A 15,394-nucleotide genomic window follows, 5' to 3' on the forward strand; every position below is an offset into this window, starting at 1 on the left:
TGGTAAGCTTTCTTAGAACTGCACTGCAGCCCAAGACTCTTCCACCAGACCTTTCCCCTTTATTCTTCTCTTCACAAAGATTAAACCCTCTTCTTGGTCTGATGGCTCTCCCAGCCTTCTCTGTCTCCATCTACATTTTCTCTCACATTTTCTAGTATAAGACATAGATTAGACATTTTCCCTAATCTATGTCTTGCACTTCTAATCTCACCTAAGAACTGCTCATAGGACTCAGAATAACACAGCAACTTCACATTAATGAAAGTCTGAGTAACTAAATCACAGGAAGAGCTCTGATGCAACTGAGTGTCAGGAACTCAAATGCCTCCACATCTCCCTCTCTCTGTTTCTCTTTTATGCCTCTCATGTTCCATCCGTTCATTCTTTTGGCTTCCTCCATCTGATAATGGAACATGGTTGTCAAAACTCACAAATTTCACATCTTGCAACATTCACCATTAGTGAGGTGTTTACTTACTTCCTCACTTTGAGTTTGAAAAATTGAGGGAAAGGCTCTGAGTGGCCTTGCATGGGTTAGATGCCCATCTCCGGACCAATCAGCTATGGGCAGGGGTAGAATCTTTAAGAATATGGGCATGGTGGCTTATGCCTATAATCCCAACACTTTGGGAGGCTGAGGTAGGAGGATCACTTGAGGTCAGGAGTTCGAGATCAGCCTAGCCAACATAGCAAAACCCTGTCTTTACTAAAAACACACACACAAATGAGCTGGGTGTGGTGGTATGTGCCTATAGGAGACTGAGGTAGGAGAATCACTTGAACCCAGGAGGCAGAGGTTGTACTGAACCGAGATTGCACCACTGTACTCCAGCCTGGGTGACAGAGTGAAACTCCATCTTAAATTGTATGTGTGTGTGTGTGTGTGTGTGTGTGTGTGTGTGTGTGTGTGTATAATTTCCTGTGCTTGCAAATCACATGGTTGCAACTGAAGGAAGAACTATTCTCAAATGGACAGAGGGGGTTGGATAGACAATATCATAGTAGGTGGGTATCCACTATAGCCCCTGAAATACTGTGGAGGATCAGCTAGACTTACTGTTGTACATAAAAATTCAGAGTTAATTAATAGTTGATTGAATCCACTGGATGATGAGAACTGAGTTCCCACAATGTAGCATGGATACTCTGTGGTAGAGTCTTTACATATATTATTCTTTATAATCTTTGTAACAAACCCCATGAGGTAGTTATTATTCCTTTGTTATAGATAAGAAAACTGAAATTCAGGCTATTAACAACTTACTCAAGGTCATTTAGTAAATAGGAGGGAGCTAGGTTTTGAAACCAGGTCTCTGCTTTCCCATGTCTTTCTACTACTCGTAGTGGGTTGTTCAGTATTAAGTGTAATCACAATGGGATAATTGGATTTTCGTCATTATAACAGATTGCTTTGGTGTGGTATATGCATAACTCCAAATTTTATTTTCTTGCATGAAAAATTAAGCCTATTTACTCCTTTGAAGAAAAATTCATAATTTTGAATAGACATACTATGTGTTAGGTGCTGGGCCACTGTCTGTAAGAGAGACAAATATAAATAAAACTTGTCTCTGCACTCAAACAACCTTAACAGTCTGACCTGAGGGTGGAGGAATGGGCAGAGTACAGATATGTTTATAAACAACCCAAATAAGATAATGTTGGAATCAGCAATGTGTTAAGTGTGGGATATGTGTGAAACTTTCCTTTTTTCCTAGTTGAATAACTTGATATTTAAGAACTTTAAAGAACTCAGAAAAGTGGTATTTATATTTGGAAAATAGTTTCTGTATTTTAAACATTGCCCCGTATTTTATACATTATATTTCACTCTTTGAACATTATTTACAAACTTACAGAAGAGGAAATAATAACACATTATATACTATTTATTCTGTTATCTTGCCAGATACTTAACATACATTATCACATTTAATCCTCACAAGAGTCCTGCTGCATGTGTGTAACAACTCTCATTTGACAGAAGAAAGAGTTGAAACCAAGAGTTAAGTGAATTGCTGAACATCCCTTGCTGCTACTTGTAAGTGGCAGGATTTGCCCCTGGGATGTTTGATTCCAGAGCTCATACTTTTACTATTATGCCATTTGAGATAGCTTTAGCTATATAGATGTTTACCAACCTATGTGTGCACACAAATACAGTCACACATATATACATGTTTTCTCTGGAAATACAGCAAGCGTTGCTATCTGGCCTGTGCACATGTTGACCCTTCTGCCTGAACAGCTATTCCTGTGGCTTTCTGCGTAGTTGGCTTCTTGTCATCTTATGGGTCTCAGCTTAACTGTTAACTCCTGACTTTCTTTTATTTATTTATTTATTTATTTATTTATTTATTTATTTATTTATTTATTTTTGAGACGGAGTCTTGCTCTGTCACCCAGGCTGGAGTGCAGTGGCCGGATCTCAGCTCACTGCAAGCTCCGCCTCCCGGGTTCCGGCCATTCTCCTGCCTCAGCATCCCGAGTAGCTGGGACTACAGGCGCAGGCCACCTCGCCCGGCTAGCTTTTTGTATTTTTAGTAAAGACGGGGTTTCACCGTGTTAGCCAAGATGGTCTCGATCTCCTGACCCCGTGATCCGCCCGTCTCGGCCTCCCAAAGTGCTGGGATTACAGGCTTGAGCCACTGCACCCGGCCTACCTCCTGACTTTCTATATCTCCCATTGTAGAGTTATGAATATCAGAGTTCTCCTCCCACTATCAATGACAACAAAACGGAACAAAATATATGAGGCAACTGTTGTCAGTCAGTGGACATTAGAAGTCACAGGATTGTGAGGCTTAACAGAAGAGAAACTTACAAAATGATTTGGGAAGAGACTGCAGTTCTCTGAAGTTTCGTTGAATGGAAGAAATAGAAATAGAGTTTGGGGCTACTGAGGTGGCCAGAATTTGTGGGACAGGGTACTGGAGAAGAGAATACTGTACAGAACAGGAACTTTAAAAATATGCATAGAGAACCCATTGGGTCTTGAATACTAAGCTACATATATGCAGGGTAAGACTACACAAGGCTTAGCAGAGAAGAGTTCCTGGGGAGCTGAGAAATGATTCCAGAGGTCACCCAGTGCTTGGAGATGTTCACATTCCAACCATTCAAAGTGAAGCAATCCCATTGAAAACTCAGAGAATTTAATTGAGATGTTAAAAAGACCACATTTTAGAATTAAGGATCATTGCCTGAAGTAAGGGCAATTCTAGACCCACCCTAAAAAGGCATAAAACTGAGCCTCAATAGGATCAAAATGATCTGCTAGTAGCTTAAGTGCGTGCTAAAATAAAACTCCATGCTCTTCAAAGGAAAATATAGTCTAAGCTCTCCAATTCAGCTGGTCCAATGTATAATAAAAAAATTACTAGATATGAAAAAAGCTAGAAAATGTGATTCACAATCAGGAAAAAAATTGTCAATATAAATAGTCCCAGAGATAACATGGATATAGGAGTTAGTAGACAAAGACTTTAAAACAACTATTATAAATATGTTTAAGAATTTGAAGGAAAGGTGGACAGAATGATTGCAGAGATGAGGAGTTTCAACTCAAAAATTAAAAGTATAAAAACCAAATGACAATTGTAGAACTGAAAAATATAAGATTGGAAATGACCAATTTACTGGATGGGTTAAAGAGAAGATTGGACACTGCAGAAGAAAGGAGTGATAAACTTGAAGACAAATCAAAAGAAACTACAAAAAATTGATGCACAGATGAAAGGAAGATTGATAAATAAATAAACAGAATCGTGTTGACCTGTGGGACAATTTCAGGTGATATAAGGTATATGTAATTGGAATCCCTGAAGAGTATGAGAAGGATTGAAAAACGCTTTTGAAAATATAAAGGTCAAAAATGTTTCAAATTTGACAAAAAGTAAATGTTACCATCTAAGAAGAAGCTTTTCCTGACTTATTTATTTACCCCTGTCCTCCATCCCTGTTCTAGCTCACAGCCATCTCTGCCAAAGGAGAAGAGATTAAAGCTACTTTGGGGCTGACAAAAGGAAATAGGTTACCAGGGATCCAGGGAACTAAACACAGTATGAAGCCCTATTTCTATCCAGATCCAACCATCCAATAAATAGGACAGGATGTTGAGATAATTTGGAAAACACTTTCAGCTCTGGCAGGTTTTGTTGTTGTTGTTGTTGTTGTTGTTTCCCCTCCCTTAAAAAAAAATCACCGTCTCTGCAGAGCAAAGGCACAGATGATGACTCTGGTCAGAGGGCCTGGGATGCTAGTTCCATCCAAGCCTGCCCTCTGCTGGTCAGATGGAGCCATATCATAATCTATGAAAACAATTTGGGAGAAAAAAATCATTTGAATTTTTGCTCTTCCAGGCCAGGCAGAATCATTCACTGGTTGTTCATTTTTTCCCTTTACTCAGTGTTGAAAGAGAGAGTCACAGAACTTGTATCTGCACCAGCCCTGCTGCTTATTAGCCAAGTAATCTTGTGCAAATCAGGTAAACTCTGTGAGCACCATTTACTTATTAATTCAGTATTCAATATTTATTGATGACGTACTGTGTTTCAAACCCTGTGTTGGGCTCTGAAAGATATGTATCTCTTGCCCTCTTCCCATTTCCCCAGTTAAGCCCTTTCTCGTTGGTGCCCTGGGGACAATGCCATTTTTAGTACTTACCATGGCAGATTTCAGTGATTGTTTGCCTCTCTCAGTAGGCTCTGAGCAACTCGAAGGCGGGGCCCATGTCTGTCTCATTCAAAGCTGTATCCTCTCCTCCTAAAACAGTGTCTAACCCTTGATAGGTGCCCAGTTGATGTTTGATGAAGGAATGTAGATGTGGAAGAAATGTGAACCAGAAAATGACTTCTATGAACTTCATGTATTATGGCTGCTGCTTTCTGGATACATCATGGTATTTAGTCTCCCTCATGTTATTATCTGCCATTTATCAAATACTGACTTCATTCCAAATGATGTTCTGTCAAATCTGATATGTTTGTCTACCTACCTTTCTTCTCACAACAGTCATTTGGATAGCTGACATTATGTCTGTTTTTCACTCCAGATGAATTTCAAAGTCATTAAAAACTTATCTAAAATTGGCGGGGAGCAGTGGCAGTTTGGGAGGCCAAGGCAGGCAGATCGCTTGACTCCAGGAGTTCTAGAGCAGCCCGGGCAACATGGCAAAACTCTATCTCTACAAAAAATACAAAAGGTTAGCTGGCATGGTGGTGCAAGTCTACAGTCCCAGCTACTCAGAAGGCTGAGGTGGGAGGATCACCTGAGCCTGGGAGGTCGAGGCTGCAGTGAGCTGTGATCGCACCACTGCACTTCAGCCTGGGTGACAGGGTGACACACTGTCTCAAAAACAAACAGAAATTTATCCAGAAACTGAGTTGGGAAGTGACAGAGAAAGATTTCCACCCAAGTGTTCTGATTCCAAAGTGCTTTGCTTCCCTCTATGCAAGCTGCCTCTCTAGGGCTAGTTAGATCCAGAGAACTAACTTCCTTGCCACTCCTCCCAGAGTAAGATGTGGCAGGCTGCAAAGAATCCCATGGCATGCAATGACCTAAATTAGATGGTGCTCAAGGGCATTTTTTGGGCTACCCAGGGCCAAAGGGGGACTGGGAAGGAGTCTTCGCAATGTCTGGGGTCCCTATAATAATAAGATAGTGAGCACCCAGTGCTTTGTGGGGCAAGGAGCTCTCTTGTTCCTCCTAACATTGGTCAAGCCCCCTTACATAAATGAATGTGTCATTCCTTTGCTCTTTCAACAACATTTATAACCTCTTTCTCTGCCCTTAACCACTGAGTGTGGATCAGTGCAGCCTCCACCATCCATACTTGCTATTGTTCAGCCAGCATAACACATGGAACCCACAAGGCGATGAAGAACGGTTTTCTCTTTCTCACTCAAGAAACCCACCAAAGTCTCATGTTGACTAGAGAATGGTTAGTGCTTCTTTTACTCCACTGAGTTCACAGGGTGTGCTCAGCCTTTGTCCTTCATGCTCATGAATGCCCTGAGGGTCTCTTGGGAGCCTCTCCTGTCCTCTCCCACAGCTCCCTGTGGTCTCAAATGCCTTTGCTCAGCCTTTCACTCCCTCCTCCCCTAAGCTTCACTTTTTTTCCTCCTTGGCCTTTGGCTTGAATTATCATTCATTATGTGTTGTGGAGCTGTGGTGGGGTCCCTGAGGTGAAGAGGGGCCGAGGCGAGTAGCCTCCGAGCATATTCCTTTGAGTTGGGCTGCAATGGCCTTCACTTCTTTTCCATACCTCCACTCAAATTACAAAATCCTCTGTTGTATTTTTTTTTTTTTTTGGGCAGAGTCTCACTCTGTCACCAGCTGGAGTGCAGTGGCGCAACCTCAGCTCACTGCAGCCTTAGCCTCCGGGGCTCAAGCGACCCCCCCTTATTCAGCCTCCCAAGTAGCAGGGACTACAAGCACTTGCCAGCACACCCGATTTTTTTTATTTTTTGTAGAGACAGGGTCTCACTATGTTGCCCAGGCTGATCTCAAACTCCTGGGCTCAAGCAGTCCTCCAGGCTTGGCCTCTCAAAGTGCTGGGATTACAAAAGGGGAGGCAGTACACGAATAGGGTGTGGGTCACAGAGATCACATGCTTCACAAGGTGATAGAATATCACAAAGCAAGTGGAGGCAGGGCAAGATCACAGGACCACAGAATGGGGCGAAATTAAAATTGCTAATGAAGTTTCGGGCACGCATTGTCATTGATAATATCTTATCAGGAGACAGGGTTTGAGAGCAGACAACCTGTCTGACCAAAGTTTATTAGGTGGGAATTTCCTGTCCTAACAAGCCTGGGAGTGCTACAGGAGACGGGCTTATTTCATACCTTTGGCTTAGACCTTAAAAGACGCTGCCCCCATGGGGCCGTTCATAGGCCTACCCTCAGGGGCGCATTCTCTTTCTCAGGGATGTCCCAATATCGCAGGGTGTGTACACACCTGCTGTGATATTTTTCCTCTCCCTGTTTGAATATTAAGAACAATATCACAGGGGGGTGTCCACCCTCTGCGATATTGGGAGTAATATCATCCTCTGTTTCGCCAGATATTAGAAACATTATCACAAAAAGGTGTACACCCCCTGTGATATTGGGAGTAATATCATACTCTCCTTCCCTGGATATTAGAAACAATATCATAGAGGGTTAACAGCCCCTGCGATATTGGGGGTAACATGTTCGGTTTCACAGAACATTAGGAAAAATATCACAGCAGGTGTGTACACACTTTGCGATATTGGTAGTAATATCATCCTCTACCCCCCGGAATATTATCAGCAATATCACAGGGGTGGTGTGCACCCCCTGCGATCATGGAAGTAATATCATTCTTTCCATCCCTGGATATCACAGGAGGGGTGCACATCCCCAGTGATATTTGGAATAATGTCATCCTCTTCTTCCATGGATATTAGGGACAATATCACAGGGGGTGGACACTTTCTGTGATATTGGAAGGAATATCATCCTCCCCCACCGTAGATATTAGGAACAATATCACACGTGGTGTACACCCACTGTGATATTAGGAAGAATATGACAGGGTGAACACCCACTGTGACTTTAGGAGAAATATCTCCCTAAAATGTTACAAATATCACAGGGTATACAGTAATATCTCCCTAGGATATTACAAATAATATCACATGGTGTACACCCACTCTGATATTAGGAGTAACACCTCCCAAGGATATTACGAATAATATCACAGGCTCTACACCCACTAGGACATTAGGAGTAGTACCTCCCTAGGATATTATGAATAACATCACAGAATGTACACCCATTATGTGCACCCACTGTGATATTAGGAGTAATATCTAACTAGGATATAACAAATAACTGCACAACGTGTACACAGATGATGTACATCCACTGTGACATTAGGAGAAATGTCTCCCTAGGATATTATGAATAACATTACAGAGCGTACACACATGGTATGCATCCACTATGACATTAGGCATAATAACTTTCTAAGATATTACGAATAACATCACAGAATATACACACATGGTGTACTTCCACTGTGACATTAGGAGTAATAGCTCCCTAGGATGTTACGAATAACATCAAAGTGTGTACATACATGGTGTACACCCACCATGACATTAGGAGTAATTTCTTCCTAGGATATTATGAAAAACATCACAGGGTGTCCACACATAATGTACACCCACTGTAATATTAGGAGTAATATCTCCCTAGGATATTACAAATAATATCACAGAATGTACACCCACTGTGCTATTAGAAGTAATATCTCCCTAGGATATTACGAGTGATATCACAGGGTGTACACCCACTGTGATACTGGGAGCAGTATTTCTTTAGGATACTATGAATAATTTCACAGAGTGTACACTCACTGTAATATTAGGAGAAATATCTCTCTGGAATATTACGAATTATATCACAGAGTGTACACACATGGTGTACACCCACTTTGATATTAGGAGTAATATCTTCCAAGGACATTACGAATAATATCACAGAGTATACACCCACTGTAATATTAGGTGTCATATCCCCGTAGGTTACTATGAATAATGTCACAGGGTGTACACCCACTGTATTATTAGGAGTAATATCTCTGTAGGATATTACAATTAATATCACAGGGTGTATGCCCACTATGATATTAGGAGTAATATTTCTCTAGGATATCAAAAATAATATCATAGGGTGTACAACCTCCACCTCCCAGGTTCTAAGGGATTGTCCTGCTTCAGCCTTTTGAGTAGCTGGGGTTACAGGTGCCCCCCACCACGCCTGGCTAATTTTGTACTTTTACTAGAGACAGGGTTTCACCACGTTGGCCAGACTGGTCTGGAACTCCTGACCTCACGTGATCCACCAGCCTCAGCCTCCCAAAGTGCTGAGATTACAGGTGTGAGCCATCACGCTCGGCCAAGAGTTATATATTCAATTAACTTCGAAACACAGCTCCCATACTTGAGTGTGCATTTACTTTTATGGAGAAATGATGTCAGAAAACCTAAGGATGATAATAAATATGAAAAGTAACTGGAACATAGAAAGGTCTTCTGACTAAGAGCTATAAGGTTTGATTTTGTTTTTAGATAGTATGGTCCTAGCTCTTGTATAATGCTTATAAATATTCTACATCAAAGGAATTTGTAGCACAGTGTCAGAATAAAATAAAATGTATTTCACTGCTTCTTAATTTCTTTCAATTAGACTGAGATCTTTTTCTTAAAGAGAGAAGAACATTTTTTATTGCATTTTATTTTTTTCTGAAAAGAGTAGGCTGTATTTTACTGAGATCATGGATTTGTTACATGTTACATTTTGGTCTTCTAACATTCTTTGGTGGATTTTCTCTAAAGTAGGTATGTAGAGAAAGAGTTGAAGAGCAAAAGAGTAAATCATGTAATAATTCTGAGATTTTTGGGTTTGTCACAACTGAGAAATATTGCTGACGGTGTATGGTCCTCAAGTGTGAAAATGTTCCTTGTGAATTTCTTGTATCCAAAATATACACACAGCATTAAGGGCTAGTTTTTATCTTTTATTTTTCCAATCGTCTTTTCTTCTCAAGGTGTCCAAGTCACACAGAGCCACAGAATCTCACAGGTGTCTCCGGATTCCTCCTCCTGGGACTCTCAGAGGATCCAAAACTGCAGCCCGTCCTCGCTGGGCTATCCCTGTCCATGTAGCTGGTCACAGTACTGGGGAACCTGCTCATCATCCTGGCTGTCAGCTCTGACTCCCACCTCCACACCCCCATGTACTTCTTCCTCTCCATCCTGTCCTTGGCTGACATCAGTTTCACCTCGGCCACGGTTCCCAAGGTGATTGTGGACATGCAGTCGCATGGCAGAGTCATCTCGTATGCGGGCTGCCTGACACAGGTGTCTTTCTTTGTCCTTTTTGCATGTATAGAAGACATGCTCCTGACTGTGATGGCCTATGACCGATTTGTGGCCATCTGTCACCCCCTGCACTACCCCGTCATCATGAATTCTCACCTCTGTGTCTCCCTAGTTTTGGTGTCTTTTTTCCTGGGCATATTCATATATTTAGATAGCGCTGTGCTTGGTTTTCTTTCCACCTCAGGGATCCTTTTTTGTTACTCTAAAATTGTCTCTTCCATTTTAAGAATTCCATCATCAGATGGGAAGTATAAAGCCTTCGCCACCTGTGGCTCTCACCTGGCAGTTGTTTGTTTATTTTATAGAACAATATTGGAGTGTACCTGACTTCAGCTGTGTCACCATCCCCCAGGAATGGTGTGGTGGTATCAGTGATACACGCTATGCTCACCCCCATGCTGAACCCTTTCATCTACAGCCTGAGAAACAGGGACATTCAAAGTGCCCTGTGGTGCCTGCACAGCAGAACAGTCTAAACTCATGATCTATTCCATCCTTTTTCTTGTGTGGGTTAGAAAGGGCAACCACATTACATCTCTACATCTGCAAATCCTAACCCCTTGGTCACATTAGTTTTGTTGCTTGATGGCTTTTATTCCTTTCCACATTTCCTATGTGAATATTGCTTTCTTCATTATGCCTTCAACTGGAAAGGGTGAGTATTCTGGGATCCTTTGTTTAGCATAAACATCATGACTGAATCCTCTATACCTGGGAGGCCTCCTTTAGTTTCTGAGCAATAACCCTGTCGTCCAGGTGAAATCACAACCACCTTTATATACAGGAAGTCCCCACTTCATTTTGTAATCCCCTGAAAATTGACTTTATGGAAACAATGTATAGCAGGTCCTTCAACACCAATGTTTTGTCCAAAGTTGTTGAGTTATAATGTTGATGAAGAATAAGCGGTTTCGCTCTACAAAATTTTGCTTAAAGGTGTAGTTTCGAAGAGACTTTCAAAGATGCTAAGTGAGGACATACTGTACGTCAAATTCACATCCTTTTCCACAGTTCATGTGGAATTTCTTTATAAACTGCTTTTAGGGAATCTGTTTAGGCAGGTTATGTGTAGAGATCCATGTCACCAGTCCTCAATCTTGGCTTTGATTGAAGTCACCTGGGGAGCTTCCAAACGATGAGGCCTGGGTCTCATTACCTGAGATTCTGATTTACTTGCACCTGTGTGGGCATGCGGATTTTTTTTTTTTTTTTTTTTTTTTTTAAACACCAGAGATGGTTCCAATGATGAAGTTCCTAGAGGGATCAAGCTCCAATGAGTAAGAACAGAAATTAATTGTAATATAATTTCTTCAAATATTATCTTCAAATGCATTGTCCTTTAATACCATACAGATTTTTATTGTGCTGTTCTTGCTTACCACTTGGCATTTTCATTTCACAATTGTTGAAGTTGTACATTTATACACACATTGATTGCTGTTTTATTTCACACTTGTATATACATAAAATGGGAAATAGAAAAGAATAAAATGGTCACAGTATCCCTAAAGTTTCACATTCTGAGACATTTTAAAAATATTTGTTTTTTAAAAAAATTGTTTCAATTAAGACACTGTGGTATACACACACAATGAAGTATTATTCAACCTAAAAATGAATAAAATCCTCTCTACTGCAGCAAAAATGGATGAGATTGCAAGTCAGTATATTAAGTGAAATAAGCCAGGCGCAGAATGACAAACATTACATGTTCTCGCTTATATGTAGGAACAAAAAAGAAAATCTTGGCCAGGTGTCGTGGCTCATGCCTGTAATCCCAGCACTTTGGGAGGCCAAATCAGATGGATCACTTCAGGCCAGGAGTTCGAGACCAGCCTGGCAAACATGGTGAAACCCCAGCTCTCCTAAAAATACAAAAATTAGCCAGGTGTGGTCGTGTATGCCTGTAGTCCCAGCTGCTTGGGAGGCTGAGGCAGCAGAATCGCTTGAAACTAGGAGGCAGAGATTGCAGTGAGCCAAGATCATGCCTCTATACTCCAACCTGGGCAACAGAATGAGACTCCATCACACACATACACACAAAAGGAATCTCATGAAAGTGGAGAGTATAAAGGTGGTTAGCAGAGGCTGGGAAGAAAAGGGGTGGGATGGGGAATGAAGAGAAGTTGATAATTGGGTACAAAAATACAGAAATATGGAACTTATGAGTTCTACTGTTTGATAGTACAGTGTGGAAATTTTAGTTCATAGGAATTTATTGCATATTTCCAGATGGCTTGGAAAGAAGCCTCCTAACTTTCTCATTATGCTGGTTTTTAAGCTATTACGTTTCTGCTCCAATCAAACCATTCTATATGCTTCTTTTTGAGGCTAGATTGGGACTCTTGAAATCATGCTATCTATCTATCTATCTATCTATCTATCTATCTATCTATCTATCTATCTATCTTTTAAATTGAGACAGAGTTTTGCTCTTGTTGCCTAGGCTGGAGTGCAATGGTGCGATCTTGGCTCACCACAACTTCTGCCTCCTGGGTTTAAGCGATTCTCTTGCCTCAGCCTCTCAAGTAGCTGGGATAAGAGGCATTCGCTACCACTCCCAGCTAATTTTGTATTTTTAATAGAGATGGGGATTTGCCCTGTTGGTCAGGCTGATCTTGAACTCCCAACCTCAGGTGACCTGCCCCCCTTGGCCTCTCAAAGGGCTGGGATTACAGGCTTGAGCAACCACGCCTGGCCCATGCTGTATTTTTATCTGCTATTGTTTGTTTGTTTTTAAGCCCAGAAATAACTTCCCATATATATGTTCAAATAATTTTTAACATATGTGCCAAGAAAGTCCATTAGTGGAAAAGCAGCCTTTTCAACAAATGGTGTTAGAGAAACTTGATTTCCACATGCAGAAGAATGAAGGAGGACCCTATGTCACACCAGATGCAAAAATTAACACCAACCAGATCAAAGACCTAAGCCCAAGAGCTAAAACTATAACATGCCTAAAACACCAGCAAAACCTTTATGATATCAGAATGGACGATGCTTTCTGGGATATGACACCAAAAGCATAGGCAACAAAAGAAAATTAGATTCCTTGGATTACATCTAAATGACAAACACTTTTGTGTATCAAAAAACACTGCAAACTGAGTGAAAGATAACCCATGGATTACGAAAAATATTTGCAAATCATGTATCTGAAAAGAGGCTGATATCCATAATATATAAAGAACAGCTAGATCTAAACAACGAGAAACCCAAGGCATCCCATTAACAATGGTCAGAAGACTTGAGTAGACATGTCCCTAAAAAAGATATAGCAATGGCCATTAAGCATATAAAATGATGTTCAAAATCACGAATCTTAGGGAAGTGCAAATCACACCAAAAATGTGATACCACACATTAGGATGGATATGATAAACAAACAAGCATTGGTAAAAACTAGAGGGAATGCTAGAACATGATTGGAGGGAATGTAAAATTGTGCAGGAACAGGGAAAATAGTATGGAGTGTATTTGAAAAATGAAAAACAGAATTATCAGATGATCACGGAGTTGCATTTGTGGGTACCTACGAAAAACAATTAGAAGCCAGGAGTGGAAGAGATATTTGTACACCAATATTCATAGCAGCATTCTTCACAACAGCCAAAATGTGGAAGCAACCCAAGGGTCCATGGACAGATGAATGAAAAGCGCAATGCAGTTCATTCATACAATGGAAGACTATTCAGCCTTAAAAAGGCAGGCACCTCTGGCCAGTGCGGTGGCTCACGCCTGTTACCCCAGCATCTTGGGAGGCCAAGGTGGGCTGCTCACCTGAGGTCACGAGTTCAAGACCATCCTGCACAACATGGTGAAAACTTGTCTCTACTAAAAATACAAAACATTAGCCAAGTGTGGTGGCATGTGCCTGTAGTCACAGATATTCAGGAGTCTGAGACACAAGAATCACTTGAACCTGGGAGGCGGAGGTTGCAGTGAGCCCAGATTGTGCCACTGCATTCCAGCATGTGCAACAAAGTGAGACTCCATAAAAAAGAAAGAAAGAAAGAAAGAAAGAAAGAAAGAAAGAAAGAAAGAAAGAAAGAAAGAAAGAAAGAAAGAAAGAAAGAAAGAAAGAAAGAAAGAAGAAAGAAAAAAGGCTGGCACTTCTGACACAGGCTGCAACATGAATGAACCTTGAAGACATTATTGTCAGTGAAATAAATAAATCCCAAAAGGATAAACACGAGCAGGCTCAGTTTTCCACACCTGTAATTTCAGCACATTGGGAGGCTGAGGTGGGAGAGTCACTTGAGGTCAGGAGTTCAAGACCAGACTGGCCAACATGGCAAAAACTCGCCTCTACTAAAAATACAAAAATTAGTTGGGCATGGTGGCGCACATCTGTAATCCCAGCTACTCGGGAGACTGAGACATGAGAATCACTTGAACCCAGGAGGTGGAGGTTGCAGTGAGCCAAAATCATGCCACTGCACTTCAGCCTGGGTGACAGAGAAAGACTCTGTTTAAAACAAACAAACAAACAAAAAAGATAAACACAGTATGATTCCACTTATATCAAGTCTCCAGGGTAAACTCATGGAGTTGCAAAATAGAATGGTGGCCCCCAGGGGTGGGCAAGAGAGAGGAATGGAGGGTTTGTTTAATGCTCTTTGTGGTCATGGCCCGGCAGATGGGAAGTGCAGCTCAGTGAGTGCTGAGGGATGGTCAGGAGCCTCGTTTTGTTTCTTCATCCTCAGTACAAACAGGAGAGTGTGGTGGGCAGATGCGGAGAGACCAATGTGCAAAGTGTCAGCTCAGCGGACTGTGGAGTTTCTGTTCTTGGTTGTGGTGGGGGTCTCAGAAATCTTATTCAAAATTTTGCTTTCCTCCCACACTGGTTGTCCTTTTCATAGACATCTCACCCATGAGAGCAGGGAATGGGTCCCTCTAAACGATTCCCTAAGCACAACAGAAAGATTATGAAGGTGATGATGAAGATAAAAAGGAAGATGGCAGATACCATGGCATCAAGAACTCTTACTGAGGGCTTCGTAAATGCCAGCTTCTTAGCTGTGTGGTCTATGCAACTTGTTTTGTTTCATTAGCATAGTCTTCTCCCAGTTACTAGTGCACATTTCATTATCATTTTACAGACTAGAAAAGGAGCAACGCATTTTCATATAACTTGTACCATATCATGAAGTCAAAAAGGGTGAAGTCCCATTTGAACCAGGCAGTTTAAGTCCAGACACATGGCATTTGGTCAGTCGTCTCCCTGCATCCAACCTGCCCTCTCAAATCCTTGTCACTCGGGCAGATGCCCCTGCTCACTGTGCTCTTCCCTTTGGAGGTTCCTGGTAGACCACAGCTAGAGCAGTGGGTGCCACATTCACTGTGTCAGGTATAGAAAAGGCAGCTGAGATCACATGAAAGATGCCAGAAAGAATTAGCACAGGATCATTTGAGGGGCACCTCTCCCTTGCCCTTGCCCCTGCTCCTGGCTTTCCTTGTATATATCAGCTTCCTCA

The 15,394-nt window shown here is 41.5% G+C and overlaps 1 pseudogene; it reads left to right on the forward strand.

Moving 5' to 3' along the window:
* The window catches only part of LOC104656423, a 39,710-nt pseudogene extending 29,278 nt beyond the window's left edge, over window positions 1–10,432 (forward strand).
* Window positions 10,433–15,394: the final 4,962 nt, after the last annotated feature.

The sequence above is a fragment of the Rhinopithecus roxellana genome, chromosome 15 (assembly GCF_007565055.1).
Source record: "Rhinopithecus roxellana isolate Shanxi Qingling chromosome 15, ASM756505v1, whole genome shotgun sequence".
NCBI classification, from domain to species: domain Eukaryota; kingdom Metazoa; phylum Chordata; class Mammalia; order Primates; family Cercopithecidae; genus Rhinopithecus; species Rhinopithecus roxellana.